The sequence below is a fragment of the Pinus tabuliformis genome, chromosome 4_2 (genome assembly GCF_031772625.1).
Source record: "Pinus tabuliformis cultivar Carrire ecotype Pingquan chromosome 4_2, CPIR1, whole genome shotgun sequence".
Taxonomy (NCBI): domain Eukaryota; kingdom Viridiplantae; phylum Streptophyta; class Pinopsida; order Pinales; family Pinaceae; genus Pinus; species Pinus tabuliformis.
The window spans coordinates 397,780,047-397,799,238 of NC_142304.1; positions in this window are offsets into that span (position 1 = coordinate 397,780,047).

A 19,192-nucleotide genomic window follows, 5' to 3' on the forward strand; every position below is an offset into this window, starting at 1 on the left:
AATACTTGTAATTTTCAAACATTATTTTTAGTAATAAGAATGCTAATTTTAAAGCCATTGGTTTTGTTAAGTTGTTTGACCCGCTTGCTTTGAATTAAAAAAAAATGGGAATGTGACAAATAAATTACACGTCATGTTGCACTAATGAGTGGAATACTTTGTGTTTGTCATAAAAAAATTCCAAGAGCCAGGCTTTTCTATAATTTCTTTTATAATACTGCTGGGAGGCTTAATGGCCTTTTGAGATGTAAAAAAATGGTGTATTTTAACTCCATGTAACATTAGTATGTCTTCAAATAAACTAACATTTCTTGAAAACTAAATTTCTCAATAATAAGTAATGACTTATACTTCTTTATTAAAAATATTTCACAATTCACATTACCTTTTAAGGCATTTTCCAGTAGAATTGACGCCTTACCCATTAGGTTTATTTTTTTTAAGTTTAAATTTGTATTGCTTCAAAAATTCAAAAGATCAACCTACATGTGCTATATGATTTCAAACATTTGCCAATATCCATGATTTCAAAGTTCTTCGAAGGAGGTTTTAATTTGTCACTGGGAAAAATAGATTTATTGATCACCTTCTAATAAAAAGACATACTAATACAAAATTATCTAAAAGTCAAACATCCTATTAACTAGAGTACTAAAAAGGAAAATATTTTGAAAGCCATAAGAGCTTAAGTATTCGAGGAGGTCACATGTTTGGGATATTTGGTGCTAAATATTGAAGGAGTTGAAGGCTTAAGCTTGCACTGGAGGTGGTGCTAAATATTGAAGGAGTTGAAGGCTTAAGCTTGCACTGGAGGTGGCTCTCAAGATGAGCTAGCCAGGCATCCAAACTTTCCAAATATGAACATTGAAGTGTTTGAGCATGTTTGACGTTGTTGAAGGCAACAAAAATATTGTATTGTTCCTATTACTTCTCCTTTAATACTCTGCCAATAAGAGTTTTGAGTTACCAATGGAGAGTTATAGAGTTAAGATATTGTTTATGTCTTCCTCTAGCATGACCAGGGTCAGGAACCCAATGGGAAATATCTTCAATGATATAAGAGTCCAAATAAACAAGACTTTCATCAATAGGCAAGATATTAAGACATCTAATCTTAACTTGAATCTCAAGTGGAACAACTGCATGATTGATGTCCACAACCTCATGAGCCTATGCTTGGGCATGGGTTCTAATCTGAGTACCATGGCCACCCTCACTTTCACGTCTTCCCCGCCCACCTTGGCAACTACAAATGCGTTGTTTAGGTTAGGCATTCATTCTGTGCAATAACCAGTGATGTACCACAGTAATAGAATAACCAACAATGTAAGATAAGACAAAAGGGTAAACTATAGGCTTGTACAAGAGACAAAGGAGATCCAAACTACAAATAAAGAGCTACCAACAAGTGGAGCTAGTTTGGATTAACTATTCAACCAATATTAACTATTTCACATAATGATGAGGAAAAACAATTAATTAACTTCATGAATAATCATGATTTTTCTTCACACTATGAGCAAAATCATTGTGTACATATGTTAGATCAAAGTTTTTAGGATTGTGGATTTGAATATTTCTCATCTCGACAATCCAAAATATCATTAAACTCTATGGAAAAGTTTGACAATTATTTGGTAGAAATTTATCAGATAAAACATTAAATATTAATAATAACTTGGCGGAATTTCAAAAGAAACAGTTGATATAGATGCTACAAAAACATTCCTCTGCATCTGCATGGGAATAAACTAGCATAAAAGGAATTGATCCAAATACATATATGTATCACATTTATATACAAGACAATCCCAAACTGATAAGACAACATCAGAGAAGGATGAATCATAATCTGAGGGAAATTGTTAAAGAAAAGTTACAAAAACTACTTAATGTGAATTTTATTTACCCAATTTCAAATAGCGAATCGATTTCACCTTGGTGATTGTGCCTAAGAAATATGGAAAGCGGAGAGTATGCATAGATTACCGAGAATGTAGCAACCCCGCTCTAGTTGACTGGCCTTGACATGACATTAAAATTGATTTAGCCTTAAGGCTCACACATTATTCTTTGAGGACCTCAGGTTGAGGATCCAGACACTTTATTAGTGGATGTGATGGTTATGTTTGTTTCCTAATTGATGTTATGATGATGATAACTTTGATGAATATGTATGTTTTCTATTGATGTTACGACGATGATATCTTTGATGGATATGTATGTTTTCTACTGATGTTATGATGACAATAGCTTTGATGTATATGTATGTTTTCTATTGATGTTATGATGATAATACATACGCTGAATATGTATATTTTCTACTGATGTTATGATGATGATAATTGTGATGGATGCGTTCACGATGTTGGCTCCTTACATTAGTTCTGGTTCACGATGAACAACGATGTGGATGACTATGTCATGTTGATGGTTTAACATATTCTATTATGTCAATGACTAACACTATGAAACATTGTTACTGATGATTATTGAGTATGACAGGAAACCACTAGATGCACTCGCATGTGATGAGTTGATGACATTTGGTTTGATGGAATTGAATATTTTGTCTTTGACATTTTAAAGTTCATTTTGAATCTGACTATAACTTCTAATGACATGTTAGTGGTTGCAGGCACATGTTAGTTGCTTGGACAAATGACCCACACATGGGTGATGGGGTTGTACAAATAAATGGAACTATATGGGAGGGGTGGGACAATGTCCCTGATTCCACTTACTAGTACTCTCGTCATGACTTGGGTTCGAAGGGTTGGGACACCTTCGCCTTGAATATCACAATGTCGTGGGGGTGGGTCCCAAAATGGGTCACCATGAGTATTTCATTGGGGGGCGTTCATCAAGGAATATTCCTTGATCCCCAACACTATTAGTCTCACTATAGAGGGAAACACGAGAGATAATAGTGGTCTCTGTCGTTGCACTTATATTTCCCCCCTCATAGCCGCTAAATGTTTGAAGGGAAAGCAATGTGGCACCCTTGGAACTTCAAGGGAATTTCTTGAAGGGCATGACCAACTTGGAACCCTTAGCATCAAGAAGAAACTGTTAGGCATGGCACCCTTGGAACTTCAATAGGAAGTTCTTGAAGGGCACGACCAACTTGACATCCTTGGCATAAAAAAGAAACTACTAAGTATAATCAAGATATGAAAATACTACTAATTCACATCAGGTGGTAAATGAGGTTAGAACCAAGGAAATCAAATCAAGAAGAAAACCTAAGGTAAAGGGAGAATAGGAAGAAATAAAATATTGTACCTTGAGAACCGTATCTTTCCCATGTTGGAGAGTATTAGGTAGATAATGTACATAAGTATTTTAATAGGTAAAAGGGGGGAAGAGGGACATAGAGTTAATTATAAATATTAATCCTAAAATAGTTAAACTTGATTAAGAAAAGAGAGTGTTAAATTAAAATAAAGATTAATAAATTAAAATTAGAGAAATTTAGAGAGCCTCCATGTGGCAAGAGCCAATAGAAGAATATCTACCTAAGAGGCAAATTGAGTTAAATTAGGAGGTAGTTACGGGACAAAATGTGAGACTTATAAGTTGACTTCAATAATGAACGCAAATTAAGGAGAAGAAAGGGGGGATCAAGTGACAACTAGGAGAAAAAATAGGGAGTCTTGTTGGGGTGAGGAAAAATAATATATTTGAACTAAAATTCAAATGAATAATTTTGGAGAGCCTTGGTGAGAGAATGACACATGGGTGGGTGAATAATCAAACCTTTAGATTAATAAAAATAATTAATTATGCATGAAGTGATGAGTGTCACCTATAAAGTCTCCTATAAAAGAAGGGGAAAGCCATGGGAGAGGTGACTTTTTGCTTACCCTATTGTTGGATGGATGAGATTATGTCATTGTCAATGGCTATGAGCTATAGTGAGTTTGGTAAGGTGGAGGTCTTTAGAGAGGGGACTCTTGAGCCAAGGAGTGCTCACCTCTATCAGCTAGCACACTTCCTCTTTTATACAACCCCATTGCAGCTTGAGGGTCCACAAGAAGGAAGAATACCCAATGAGTAGGTTGGGTGGTCAACCAATGGGTCACTAACATTTGGTCGGAGCACATCAACATTCACACTTGGACGCAGACGACAACAAGGGAGTGCAAGTAGCGGCAAGGCCAAAATTGAATCTCCTCTTTGGGTGAATGATACCTGTTGTATTCATGATGTTCTATTACATGATTTTGTTGTATCTATGGTTAATAGAATGTAAAAGGAAAACATATGATATGTGGAATGTTTTGTAATTCATGGATGTTGATGTAAATGTCTTAATATCTCTACGTTTCAAATGTTAGTGGATGTTTAAGGTGTTTCATGACCTTGGTATGGATGTTGCTAGCTAATGATTAGTTAATTTGAAATTTCTTATTTTGTTAAGGTTGAAATCTAAGCTTAACTGATCGACACGGTTGAGGACGAGCGGGAGAAGAGGAGAGTGGAAGAGCGGAAAACCAAAACGAAGGGTTTCTGCATGGGATTTTCACCATGGACGGGGGCAGAGGAGGGAGCTCCACTCCCTCCTTCAGAGAGGTTGTGGTTAACAAGAGCAAGGCCCCTCCAGAATCAGACAGAGGCAAAACGATGGAAGGAGGAAAAAATAGGGAACAGGAAATAGAAAGTAACAAGGAGAAGGAGAATGTTGGCACAAAAGACAAAGACGAAAATGACAAAAAACGGGGAACAAAAGACAAGGAACAAAAGGGAACATGCAAGCCCAAAGTTGAAGTCACTCCCAGAGTTATCTTAAATAACCCTAAGCTGCAGGCCCACAGGGAGCACATGAAGACTTATGCAATCATATGAAAATTCATGGGACTATGGCCCACCGAAAAGGCTTTACAAACATGGATCAGATACCACTGGAAGCCTAAAGGAAGCATTGATCTTCATCTAGGATCCAAGGGTTTTTTCACTGCAGTGTTTGCAAACATTGAGGACAAAGACAAAGTGTTTGAAGGCGGGCCCTACTTCTATGCAGCAGCAGGGCTCTACATGCGGCTGTGGATGATGAACTTCGTGCCAGAGCGGGAAACCTTTACCTCAGTGTCGGTTTGGGTAAGACTCTATTCGCTACCTCTGGATTATTGGCAAATAGAATCACTAACAGCCATAGGAAATAAATTAGGGAGGTTTGTTAAAACTTCTGAAGCAACAAGAAGGGGAAAATATACCTCCTTTGCTAGGATTTGTGTAGAAATGGACCTATCTGGAGCTCTTCCGGACGAGGTCATACTGGAGGTTTATGATGAGGAATGGGTGCAGACAGTCAACTACGAGCATATTCCATTTAGATGTCAAAAATGTCATGAACATGGGCACCTTCTAAGAGACTGTCCTCTCAGTAAGGCAGAGAACAAAAGCAAACCTAACACAATGAAAGAAACAGATGGCTTTCACAAAGTAACTCACAAAGGTAAAAACAGAAAAAAGGGGCCAAAACAGCACCAAAGTGGAGACCAAAAAGTGAGGCAAAATTAGTTCCAGGTTCTTGAAGAGGAGGAAGACGCAACAATTGAAAATCAAGTTGGGAAGGATGAAGATGATAAACAGGAAAATGAAGAAGAACAAGTTCAGGAGCAGGTAAAGGAAAAACAGAAAGAGATAATGATGAGTGAACCAGAGATGGATATGGATCAGGAGATGACCCAGAGCGATATGGAAATGGAAGACAATGAGTTACAAGAGATTCTCGACAGAGAAAACCTAGATCTAGAAGGGTTCTTGAGTAAGGGTACAACTAATGGAGTAGAATCTCTAGCACAAGAAGAATGCAATCGAATAAAGCAACTATTCTTATGGAAAAGTCAGACAAAGGGCTTGGGAGAAGATCACAACAGCGAAAGACAGGGTGAGCAGGGAGTGAAAGTGGTAAAATCAACTCCAGTATTAGCTCCAACAAACCTGGGGAAAAAAAGGGGCAGAAAAAAGCAAAACGAGCTATTAATGGAATGTGGGAAGCTCATGATAGACTCAGGTAAGATGAAAGACCTAACCAGCTACTCCTTTACCAATCTGTAATTATGAAGTTTACAACTTGGAACATCAGAGGTCTACGAAGTAAAATAAAACAAAGAATGTTGAACAATACAATGAAACAGGTAGCTCCAGATATAATTTTTGTCCAAGAAATGAAAAGCTCTATCCAAAAGATAAGACAAATCCATAGTAAGTGGCTTAGCAGATATGAGTTTATAGAAGTCAAAGCAGAAAATACAGCAGGGGGTATCCTCATCCTATGGAATCCCCAAAAATAGGTATTATTGATGCGGAAGCAACGAGGAATTATTTATTAGTTGTCATTCAGCCTGTAGGAGACAAGGAGACTTATCTTGTAACGAATGTTTACGGCCCACAAAGGTTAGATGACAAAATCAAGTTTATTGAGTCCTTAGTGGACCTTCGAAACAGATTTGCAGGGATACCGTGGGTTATAGGAGGAGATTTCAATATGATTAGATCTCTCTCGGAGAAAAAAGGGGGCACAAGAGCACTAAACAAAGATTCCTCAGCTTTCCAAAGTTTTTCTGAAAACATGAAGCTGGTGGACATTGAGACAAATAATGGTCTTTGCACTTGGAACAATAAAAGAGGAGGGGATTCCCAGGTAGCTTCAAAGCTAGACAGATTCATGATCTCGGAAGAGCTCATGCTTCTAGACAAGGAAATTACAGCAGATATCCTTCCTTTTGGAGGCTCAGATCACTGGCCGATTCAAATGGAGATCAAGGGCATTGGTACCCCAAGAAACAAACCATTTAGGTTTGAAAATATTTGGCTTTCACACCCGGATTTCATCAGCAACATTGAAAAATGGTGGGCTGAAGACCTACAGATTCAGGGATCATCCATGTACCTGTTACACAAGAGATTAAAACACATCAAGCAGAAGCTAAAGGAATGGAACCAAAAGGAATTTGGCAATATTTTCACAAGTAAAAAAATTGTAGAAATCAAAATCCTAGAGCTCAACCAAGCTCTGATCAAGAATGGCTTTGATAAAGACAAAAATGAACAAGCAGAGAAATATCACCAAGAATGGGAAATGTTGTGTAATCAAGAAGAAATTTTTTGGAAACAAAAATCTAGGGTTCTCTGGCTAAAAGAAGGAGAATGAAATACTAAATTTTTCCACAGATCTACCATTGCGAACAAAAATCACAACAGAATCTCTTCGATCAAGAACGAGAATGGCTAGATTCTCCAATCCCATGAGGAGATAGATGCAGTGTTAGTAAAGCATTTTCGGGGCATTGCCAAGGAAAACTTTTCAGGAAGAGAACCTTTCATTAAGAACTTAATAGAACATATTCCTAAACTGGTATCCAGAGAGGACAATTGTAATCTCAACAAACTTGTAACTGAAAAGGAGATCAGTGAGGTCCTCAAGGAAATGCAAAATGGCAAGGCACCAGGTCCGGACGGATTTAATGTGGATTTCTTCAAAGCCTGCTAGCATATTGTTAAAAGGGATATTGTTGAGATTGTCGAAGACTCCAGGCGGAACAAGACCATTTTGAAAGCTCTCAATACCTCCTTCATTGCGCTTATTCCAAAACAGGATAATGCTCAAGCACCCGAGAGCTACAGGCCCATTGCCTTATGCAATGTGGTCTACAAAATAATTTCCAAGGTTGTGGCTAACAGACTTAAACCCTTGCTACCCACGCTCATCTCCGGGGAACAAATAGGGTATGTAGAAGGAAGACAAATTCTAGACAACATAATTCAAGCTCACAAGGTGGTGCACTCGTTAAATTGCAACAAGAGAGCGGGCATGATCATGCAACTAGACATAGCGAAAGCATACGACAAAGTAAATTGGATTTACATCAAAAAAGTGCTCACAGCATTTGGTTTTAATCATAATTGGGTCAGATGGGTCATGGCCCTTGTGACTTCTTCCAACTTTTCAATTTTAGTGAATGGCTCTCCTTCTGAACTTTTTCTCCCTTCCAGGGGTCTTAGATAGGGAGATCCGCTTTCGCCTTTTCTCTTCATCCTCATGATGGAAGGGCTGGGGCGGTCCATCAAGCATGCAAGAGTAATGGGAAAAATTCAGGGACTCCAACTTTCAGAGAATGGGCAAGTTCTGACTCATCAACAGTTTGTAGATGATACCATGCTACAGGGAATTCCCACAGTTAAAGAAGCACTTGCTTACAAACAAATTTTAAATGACTTCGCGAAGACCACAGGTATGGAAGTAAACCTTTCCAAATCAAAAGTATTTTTCTTTAACACTCATATTTCCATATAGAGAAATGTCTCTAGAATTTTAGGCTTTCAAAGAGAATCCCTTCCCTCTAAGTATTTGGGAGTTCCTCTTACAGCTAAACCCCGTCACAAGAGTATATGGGATCCTCTAGTAACTAAAATGCAAGACAGGGTCAGGAAATGGACAAACAGATCTCTAAATTTAGCTAGTAGATTGGTTCTTACTAAAGCAGTTCTCCAAGCGATCCCAATCTTTATGCTATCAGCCCTCCCAGCTCCAATAGGAGTCTTACAACAATTTTGGAATATTCAACGAGATTTTCTCTGGGGCAAAGAGGAAACAAGGAAAAAATGGGCCTTAGTCTCGTGGGAAAAGATCTGCAAACCCAAGAACCAAGGAGGCCTGGGTTTGGATGATCCTGAGCTTCTTAACAAGGCTCTTGGAGCCAAGTTCTGGTGGAGGTGGGTTAAGGATCCTAAAGCTCAATGGGCAAGCATCTGGAAGGAAAAATATGCCAATGACTGGTCGGCTTCTGAAATCATTCATATGACAGGAACTAGGAAAGGCTCACCCATATGGAACAAGGCCTGGGAGAATAGAGAAGTGGTTCAAAAAAATAGTTTCTGGGAAATCAGAGAGGGAGATATGGCACTTTTCTGGGAGGACAAATGGCAACAAGAATTGAATCTATTGAAGGAAGAATTCCTAAGCCTCAAGCATGAGACTGACAGTCAAGGTTTAGTAAAAGTGAAAGACTTTTGGGAGAATCCACATAATGCTGGTAAATGGATAATTTGGAAAAAAATTGAGGGCAGAGAGGATAGGACCCACAATAGTCAAGCATAGTACCTTAAAAGAATGCTGGATCAGAGAATAATTTTAGTAGCAGAAGGGCAGGACCAACTAAGATGGGGTAACAACAAAGAGGGAAACTTTAATATTAAGGAAGCTAATGGTTTTCTCCTTGATCAGGAACGCCAAGCTCCAAATAAAAGTTGGCAGAAGCTTTGAAGACACAAAGGTTGGATGAAAAGCAAACTCTTCATGTGGTTAGTTCACCACAGGAAGATATTAACCTGGGACAACCTTCAAAAGAGGGGCATGCTGGGACCCTCCAGATGTCATCTCTGTGAGACCCATGAGGAGAATATTGAGCATCTTCTCAATAGATGTATCTACACCGACAGGATTTGGGATTCTTTTACCAATATTTTCAAGTAGTCTGACAGAGACAAAGAAAGTATTGCTAACACTCTCATAAACTGGAGGAACAATTTTTCTACTAATGAAATTCTTAATTCAGCCTGGGATCTCTTGCCAAGTTTCATTATATGGAATGTGTGGAAAGAAAGGAACAAAAGAATATTCAAAGAGGTAAAGACTGCCCCTCTTAGCCTGGTGAAGCTGATAGCAAAACAACTTAAAGAGACAGTGGGCACCACAGTTAGGAATCTCCCCAAAAATCCTCCCTCAGTTGAAGAGTTGAGAATCCTCCAGCTATTAGACTTGCAGGGGCTTTTTCCTCAAGATCTAGACAGAGAAGCAAGTATGAGCAATAAGGGGGAGGAATATTGGCATCCTCCCCCTGAAGGTTTTCTAAAGTTCAACATTGATGGAGCTTCCAAAGGCAACCCGGGGGTGGCTGGCTTTGGGGGAGTTCTAAGGGATGATTCAGGCAGCATAATCTCCCTCTTCCATGGACACTTAGGAAAAGCCACTAACAATATGGCTGAACTAATGGCCTTGGAACAATGCTTAGAATTTTTGATTCAGAACAACTGTCAAAATGTCATAATAGAAGCGGATTCAGAGTTGGTCATAAACGCTGCCAAGAGAATCAGTAATGGTACAGGGCCGGAAAAGGTCACTAAACACTGGAGGTTAACTCAGGTTCTACACAAGATCCAAGAACATCTACGGGAACTTCGCACTCTCAGATTTATTCATGTGAGGAGAAAAGCCAACAAATTGGCGGACATTCTTGCAAATCAAGGTGTCAGCTGCAAGGACAGAGCAATTTTAAGGAAGTGGAGCACTATGGAGCAGAGCAATCTGAAAAAACTCTGTCATAACCAGGCGGAGGAGGACAAAGCAGAGTTTAGAAGCAAAAGAACAGAATCAAACCAGTAATGGACCGCGGTCAGAGGGCTTCTTTAGGTTGGATAGATAAGTTCACGATGAGAGGTATAACAAGGTATGCGGCAAAGTCGACCATGATCAGGATTATGCTCCGCGACCGTCGTCAGAGTTTCCTGACCGTTGATTTTTTACGCATCACCCACTTTTTCCATTTGCTACAGTTAAAACTGCCTTGGGAGTGGGTTCATTGCATCGCACCGCTTTTAAGTCAAAAGTGGTTTTTTAATTTTGGCAGCGATGCCACTGAGAGAGTGACACGTGGAGATGGGCCCGTTCATAATACCACTTTCCCCGCTACCTAAAGGTCGATTACTTTGGACGTGCGATATTTGGCTCAGCCGTCCAATGGAGCGAGGAAAATCAACGCTCAAGATCGAACGTGCTGTTTGGTGGGGCCCTCATCGCACGCTATTTTCTGGATTTCTTGGTGGGTGAGTTTTGACCCTTGACCGTTAGATCCATTTTAGTTAAGCAACAGCGGAGATGAGTCGAGCAGGTTGGAGGCGGGGCCCATTAAGGGACGTGCATCTTGCCTCGGGGTTTTTTGTTCAGAGCCATTGGATAGAGCCCGTTGGTTCTTCCCTGTTGATTCTGGTGAGAGTTTCGCTTCTCGGCGAGTTTGGCGCGGGCCCCTCCTTGTGGTTTGGTTTCTTTGGGGCTCGGTTCTCTGCAGGTCCGGTGGGGCCTTTTTCATTGGCTCTGGTCCGTCCACTTCCTAGTTTCATTTTGGATTTATTCCTGTTCAGCTTGGAGGTTTTGATAGGTAAGGTTTTTGGGCCGAGTCCTTTGCCTTGGCCAGTTCTCGGTTCTTTTGGGAGGCAGTTCTCCTTCGCCACTTTTCTGAGTGGCGTTTTGTAAATTCTGTATTTTATTAATGTTAAAGAAGGTCCTACTCTTGCTTCAGCAAAAAAAGAAATATAAGCTTAACTGCATTGTTTATTTCTTTTGTTTAATATATATATATATATATATATAGTGAGGGTCTCTACCCTTGGTATTAGAGCTAAGTTCAACCTTTAGGACCTAGGCCCCCTTGAATTTGAACTATTTCATGATTACCATAGTGATAAAATTACATTAACTGCATAGTTGTTCTTTTTTTACTTTAACCCATTAGAGGATATCTCTGATGTAAACCATGATGTGTATTGACACAATTCAAAAAAATAAAATCTGGGGATGAAAGAAACTAAAACTCAACCAAAACCAACAAAACCATCTACAAAGACTTTTGAAAGACAACCCATCAGAAAATTATAAGACACGGAAATTCCAACCTTGAAAAAGGCTTAGCAAGGAAATAAGAACCAAAATTAGGAGGTTTTCTTGGATGAGAATTTAATCTAGGTGTCAATACTCGATATAGATTCTTGAGGTCTTGTAAATTTTGTCGACACGGGTACCATGTCTTCTAATCAATGGACACTGGCCGATAGAACATCACTTAGTTGAGGTATATTTTTCGATCCCGGTATAATATTTTGATCAAGCGAGAATGGATGATGGTATAAAAGTAAAATAAATATATTAGTTAAATATACTTTTTTTTACATACTTGCAACTTTTTCCTAACTTGCAATAATCTTGTGGATTCAAACTTCAATTCCAAAGAATTGCATTTCTAATATTTTAGTTTTATTGTGTTAAATGATGATTGTCCTATCAATTTCATCCTAATTAGGTGGAACAGATCAGGTGTAGGAATTTCTCAAGGATCAATGGAATTAAATTAATCCCACAAACAATTTTACCCAGATTCTCAATATATTATGTTTTAGTGGTCTGACCAACTTACATTTTTAGGAGTTTGTTAATTTATGTGATCAGAAAGATCATATTTTCACCATTATTATAATTAATAATAATAATGATGATATCCATATTTAAGGTCATAGCCAAGCCAGACACCAAATTGGTGTATAAGGCCCCCTTGTTTGTGGGACAAGGGACCCACCTCTGCTATTATTATAATTAATAATAATAATGATGATATCCATTTTTAAGGTCATAGCCAAGCCAGACACCAAATTGGTGTATAAGGCCCCCTTGTTTGTGGGACAAGGGACCCACCTCTGCGCAACTATTTCACTGCTATGTCTATGAAGACATACATACTCTACCCCCCTGGTTTTGAACTTGTGACATCTTAGGAGGAAACACATGCTTTTAACCATTAGGCCCACTCAAGTTGTATGTGCATTAACCAGAGAAACAAAATATGTACATTCCAGATTTATACGCCTATAACCTCAATTACGACCCAAAAACAAAAAAATACTGCAAATAGGATAATAACACCCTCGAAAGGGTCCAAGAAAATGATAACAAAAATTAAGGTTCGAAGAAATGATAGCAAAAATTAAGGCCTCGGAGCTTTTACAGGGTGGTATGTATATCACAACTTTCAAAGAATAGTAAATGCTTTACCACGCTAAAGTTGACTCCAGATTTAGAGAACACAGGGTATAAAGACGACCCCTCGATTCACTTAAATTTAAAGTTGAGTGGTTACATAAAATAAAATTTATATGCTATGATAATGGTTCCACTTCACAAAAAGAAATACAAATAAACATTTCAAAGGTTTATTTGAGTGATGTTTTCATATACCTTTCTCTTTATACTTTATACTCTTTTCAGGGTTTTGAAGCATTATACCTGGATGTCTTTTACAAAGTTTAGGACAACCATGCATATTATATATTATATTAAGTTTAAACAAATATATTAATTGGTAAAATAAATTTCTTGATAACGGAAATTGTAAAGTTAATATATAATTTGAGTATATAAGATGGATATGGACAACTTTAAACCTAATAATAACATAAGTCGTCAGTGCTAAGATAATGATTATATTACTTAGGGTAGGATTTGCGCTGGTTTTCAATTTAAAAAAATGTCTAATAAAGTTTATCATTATTAATTATTATTATTATTATTTTAAAGATTTAACCTATTCAGAGTTATGAATCATATTTATATTTGTTCTTAAGTTTATTTTATGTATTGAATTATTAATATAAGTGTATATGGGAATGCCATAAGCATTAATTTAATATATATTTGAAATTTTTGGAACATTCTTTACTTTTAAATACACATATATTTATCAAAAGTTATGACCTACTATATTTTATGTAATTTTTGCATAAATATAGGTGAGAGTAAAAATGTAAATATGTGGATTTACCAAGGTTAGTAACCACAAAAATTCATCCAAGTTGTTTGCATAAGCTTTAGGTAAAAAAACATGCTTAAATAGTAATTAATAACCAGGTAAGCCACATGACAATACTCAATGGATGGGAATGATTTGTATTTCTTATAAGATATTGTACACTAAAAATGTTAACTTATCCTTTGAAATAATAATAATATTCAAGGTTATTTCTTCTAGGAAAAATGAAATTTGTTGTTGAACCATTCCCAATTATTAATTGATTTACAAATACATAAGGGTTATGATGTTGAATAATTAAGTTGTCATATATAAAATGGAGTTGTTAAGATGGGTGCGACAAATTCGTAATGAACTTCGGGAGGATATGAACCTTGGAACCACAATCACCTTTTGCATCAATGTTTATTACTCAAATTGGACTAATGTAAATTGGTGTTATTGGAATCAGGTATCATGGCAAGAAGAGGCACAAGTAGGAGTGGCGATACTAGAGGGCACAACATGACGCCACCACAATAGTCAACTCATGCCACCTCAACCAATGAGGGGACCACATCGCAACATAAGAACATATACTGACAAGAGAAGTGTAAAACTTAATGAGATCAATCCAACACATGTTGGAGGTACTAATAAATCGTTTGGAATGGGAAAAGGAAGGACCTATCAAGAAAAATGAAGCACCCCAAAACCCCGTAAAAAATAACTTATGTCGAGATTTGGAAAAAGTAAAATTTCTAGAAGTTTGGGGGTCCATAGATGGTTAAACTGTAGAGGCACGGTTAGAAAACATGGCTATCTCCTTTACCCTAAGAGACTACACCTCAAACCTGAAGGCCAAGATGGGTATATTTCAGTTAAAGGGAAACACACTACTTTGGTGGAAGACATTATTACCTCAGTTGGGGATGGATATCTTAGAAGTAACTTGGGAATTATTTGAAGAAAAATTTAGATAACGCTACCTGTCAAAAGATTATCTTGAGAGACAATTGAATTAATTCAATGCACTAAAGTAGGGGAGTCACTCAATGTCGGAGTATGAGGCTTGTTTCATCGAACTACTTTGCTATGCCCCTCACTTAAACACAGAGAAGCTCAAGGTGAACAAATTTGTGTATGGACTAAATTTTAACATCTGGGCCAAGGTTAGGATCTTAATGCCTTGCACCTTGCACGGAGCAGTTCAGTAAGCGATCATTGCAAAGGAGGAGATCATGAACAACAAACCTAGTAGGACAGCAAAGCCCGCAGGATAAGGTGTGTCGAATGGAATATTATGGAATGCAAAAATTTTCAAACGGGGGTGATTCTTAATCATCAAAAGTGGTCAATGGGGAATAAAAAAACAACATATAGGCATCCATCTCAGCAGCCACACAGGGTACCTCAACATACTTGTCAAGCGAAATAGCACCTTTCTATGTGACAACACCAAGCCACGCCACCTCAACACCAATCCCAACAGTTTGGCTCTTACTAGTAGAGTTCCAGACCAACTCCTAATTCAGTCAGTAGTAGGAGCCAAGATTTTAAGAAGGGGTGTTGGACCTGTGGAGGACCACACTACAAGAGGGAATTCCCTCAAAAAACAAGTAATACAAACTCAACTCAGAAAGTAGCTATTGTGGGGGATCTGGGGAAAGCTCATCACATCCATGCAGTGGTGAACAATCGCCAGGTTGAACACCAGTCCACTATGTTGGAAACATCAAGTAATATTGATGGTATGAGTTTTGTCATTTTAATAGATCTAGGAGCTACTGATTCTTTTATTTCTCTAAATGCATTATCAAAGATTAAACATGAAGCAATTGCACAACATGATTTTAGACATGTAGAAATGGCATGTGGTATGAAAAGAAATGTAGGAAGGATGGTAAGGGATTGTGAGGTGGATCTGGGAGTATGTAAGACCAAGGTATCCTTGTACTCTACGATCTTAGGAGTCTATGATGTAGTCATAGGAATGGATTGGTTGGAGCGACATGAGGCAGTTCTAGATTACAAGGACAAAATACTGCATTTCACCAACGATGACAACCAAAGAAAAACATTGAGGGGAAGAACCAAGGGGTAACCCTAAGGTTAATATCCTTAGTGCAACTGATAAATTGTAGACGAAAGGGATGTTAAATGTTCATGGTGGTAGCTCTAAATGATAAGGGTGATTTTGAAAACCTCGATAATCATCCAATTCTTGTTGAATTTAAGGATGTATTTCCTCAAGAACTACCTAGGATGCCCCCAAAAAGGGAAATTGATTTCACCATCAACCTTAAACTAGGAACTAAGCCTATTACAAAGGCACCCTATCATATGTCAACTCCTGAGCTAAAGGAATTACAAACCCAATTAAATAAATTATTGGAATTGAGGTTCATACGACTCAACATATCTCAGTGGGGAGCCCCTGTCATTTTTGTTAAGAAGAAGGATGGGTCTTGGCGATTATGCATTGACCATCTCCAATTGAACAAGGTAACGATAAAAAATCAATAACCTCTACCAAGGATAGATGACTTATTCGATCAAATGAGGGGAGAAGCGATGTTTTCAAAGATCAATCTAAGGTTAGGATATCATCAATTGAGAACCAAGGAAGAAGATATCCCAAAGACAACCTTTAAGACAAGATTTGGGTATTATGAATTTTTAGTTTTACCCTTTGGACTGGCAAATTCCCTGGTTGTTTTCATGAGTTTGATGAATGAAATAATTTAGGATTACTTAGACAAATTTTTACAAGTCTTTATCGATGAACTTTTGAACTACTCAAAAACCCCATAAGGGCATGATGAACACTTGAGGCTAGTTCTACAATGTCTTAGAGAGAACCAATTGTATGGGACGCTATCACAATGTTCCTTTTACCAATACAAGATACATTATCTTGGGCACATTATCTCTAGGGAGGGTATTGTAGTGGACCCAACAAATATTGAGGCCATCATGGAATGGCCAACACAACCTGATGTCCATGAAATACAAAGTTTAATGGGCATGGTAGGGTATTATAGCAAATTTGTCAAACGGTTTTCGAAGATATGCATCCCCATTATGGAGATCTAAAGAAAAAAAAGAAGTTCATTTGGACTGAAGATGTGAAGATTCGTTCCAAAGGTTAAAGGTATTATTAACAACGACGCTAATTTTGAAGGCACCAAATATGGATCAATAATTTTTGGTTTGCATAGATGCCTCCAAGGAAAGGTTGGGTTGCGTATTGATGTAATAAGGAAGAGTAATAACATATACATCAATAAAACTTAGAACCCATGAAGAGAGTTATGTGATCTATGGTCTTGAAATGGAAGCAATTGTTTACGCCCTAAAGATTTAGAGACGCTACCTTCTAGGAAGGAAGTTTGAACTGAGGACTGACCGTTGTGTGCTACAACACATATTCACTCAAGACCACTTAAATGCAAGATAGAGACGATGGTTTGAGCTAACCATTAAATATGATTTTGATATTACTTACATAAAAGGAATGGTAAATAGGGTGGCTAATGCTTTAAGTAGGAGGCCTCAGATATTTTCAGTGATTCCCTTAAAGACCAACTTGAGGGAGAAGTTGATTGACTTACAAATTGAGGACACCTGGTACCAGGAGGTTAGCAAGAGTTTGAGGGAAGACGAAATGATGATCCCAAAGTATGAAGGATACTCCCTTGATAGTGATGGACTACTACAATTTTAGGGGAGGATATATGTGCCACCGAATGAAGATATATGCCAATTAATATTGAGTGAAGCACATTGAGCAATATACATGGCACACCCTAGTGTTAATAAGATGAGTGCGGATTTGAAACCACTCTTCTTTTGGAAAGGGATGAAGAAGGAAATTGTAGACTTTTTAGTGAGATGCTTAGAGTGTCAACGAGTAAAAGATGAACACAGACATCCAGCAGGGTTACTACAACCCAATGAGATACCATAATCTAAACGGGAAGTTATATCAATCGATTTCATTTTGGGACTACCAATGACCACAAGAAGATGTGATGCCATATTTGTAGTGGTAGACACGTTGACCAAGAGTGCCCATTTTGTACCATTTAAGACTACATATAAGGAATCAAAGATAGAGTTTTTATTGATGAGAATGTGAGCTTACATAGAGTGCTTAGGAAGATCATATCAAATAGGGGACCATTTTTTACAAGAAGGTTTTGGACTAGTTTCCACTAAGCCTTAGCAACCCAAATGAACTTTAGAACTTCTTATCAACTTGAGACAAATGGTCAAACAGAGAGTACTAATCAAATCCTCGAGGACATGCTACGAATGTGTTTGATGGATCAACAAAAATGATGGGAATAATTTTTACCTCTAGTATAATTTTCTTACAACAAAATATCATATAGCGTCATTTGAGTTCTTGTATGTGAGACCTTGCAAAACACCTCTCATTTGGGGCTGATTAGAGGACCGAGTATTAATAGGACCAGAAATGGTGCAAGGGATGGAAGAACAAATGACTATGATTAGGGGGATGCTAAAAGAAGCACAAAACCAAAAAAAGAGCTATGTTGATGCTCATTGGATAGACTAAAGTTATCAAATGGGAGATAGGGTGTTTTTGCGAGTAAGGCCCCAAAAGAGCTCTATAAGATTTGGGAAGGAAGAAAAATTGTCTCCATGGTTTGTGGGACCCTTAGAAATCTTAGAAAGAGAAGGGTTGGTGGCATATTGGCTTGATCTAACTCCATCGCTAGCATATATGCATGATGTGTTCCATGCTTTTTTATTGCATCATTATATTTCAGATCCCTCGCATGTTATTGACTTGGGCCATTTGCAGGTTTTAGACAATGGCACAGTGATGGCCGAACATATTTTCATACTGGACTAGTGAACTTTGGAGCTTAAATGATGATTAGTGGACCAGGTTAAGGTACAATGAGACAATTATAGTCCCAATTCAACCACTTGGGAGGACATCGAGGAGATGTGTAACCACTTTCCTTACCTATTTTGAGGACTTTGGGATGACGTCTATTATTAAGAAGGGGTGTATGTAGTTCCCTAATCTAGTTTACTAACTTTGATATGACATTAACATTGCTTTAGCCTTAAGTCTCACACATTATTCTTTGAAGACCTCAGGTTGAGGATATACACTTGACTCTATTATTAGTGGATTTGATGGTTATGTTTGTTTCCTAGTTGATGTTATGATGATGATAACTTTGATGGATATGCATTTTTTCTACTGATGTTATGATGGTGATAGATTTGATGGATATATATGTTTTCTATTGATGTTATGATGACAATATCTTTGACAAATATGTATGTTTTCTATTGATGTTATTATGATGATTGTTTTTATGGATATGTATGTTTTCTATTGATGTTATGATGATGATAGTTGTGATGGATGCATTCATTATGTTGGATCCTTACATTAGTTCTAGCTCATGATGAACAACAATGAGGGTGACTATGTCACATTGATGGTTTAACATTTTCTATTATGTTAATGACTAACACTATGAAACGCTGTTATTGATGATTGTTGAGTATGACAGGAAACCACCGAATGCACTCGCATGTGATGAGTCGACGACATTTGGTTTAATGGAATTGAATATTTTGTC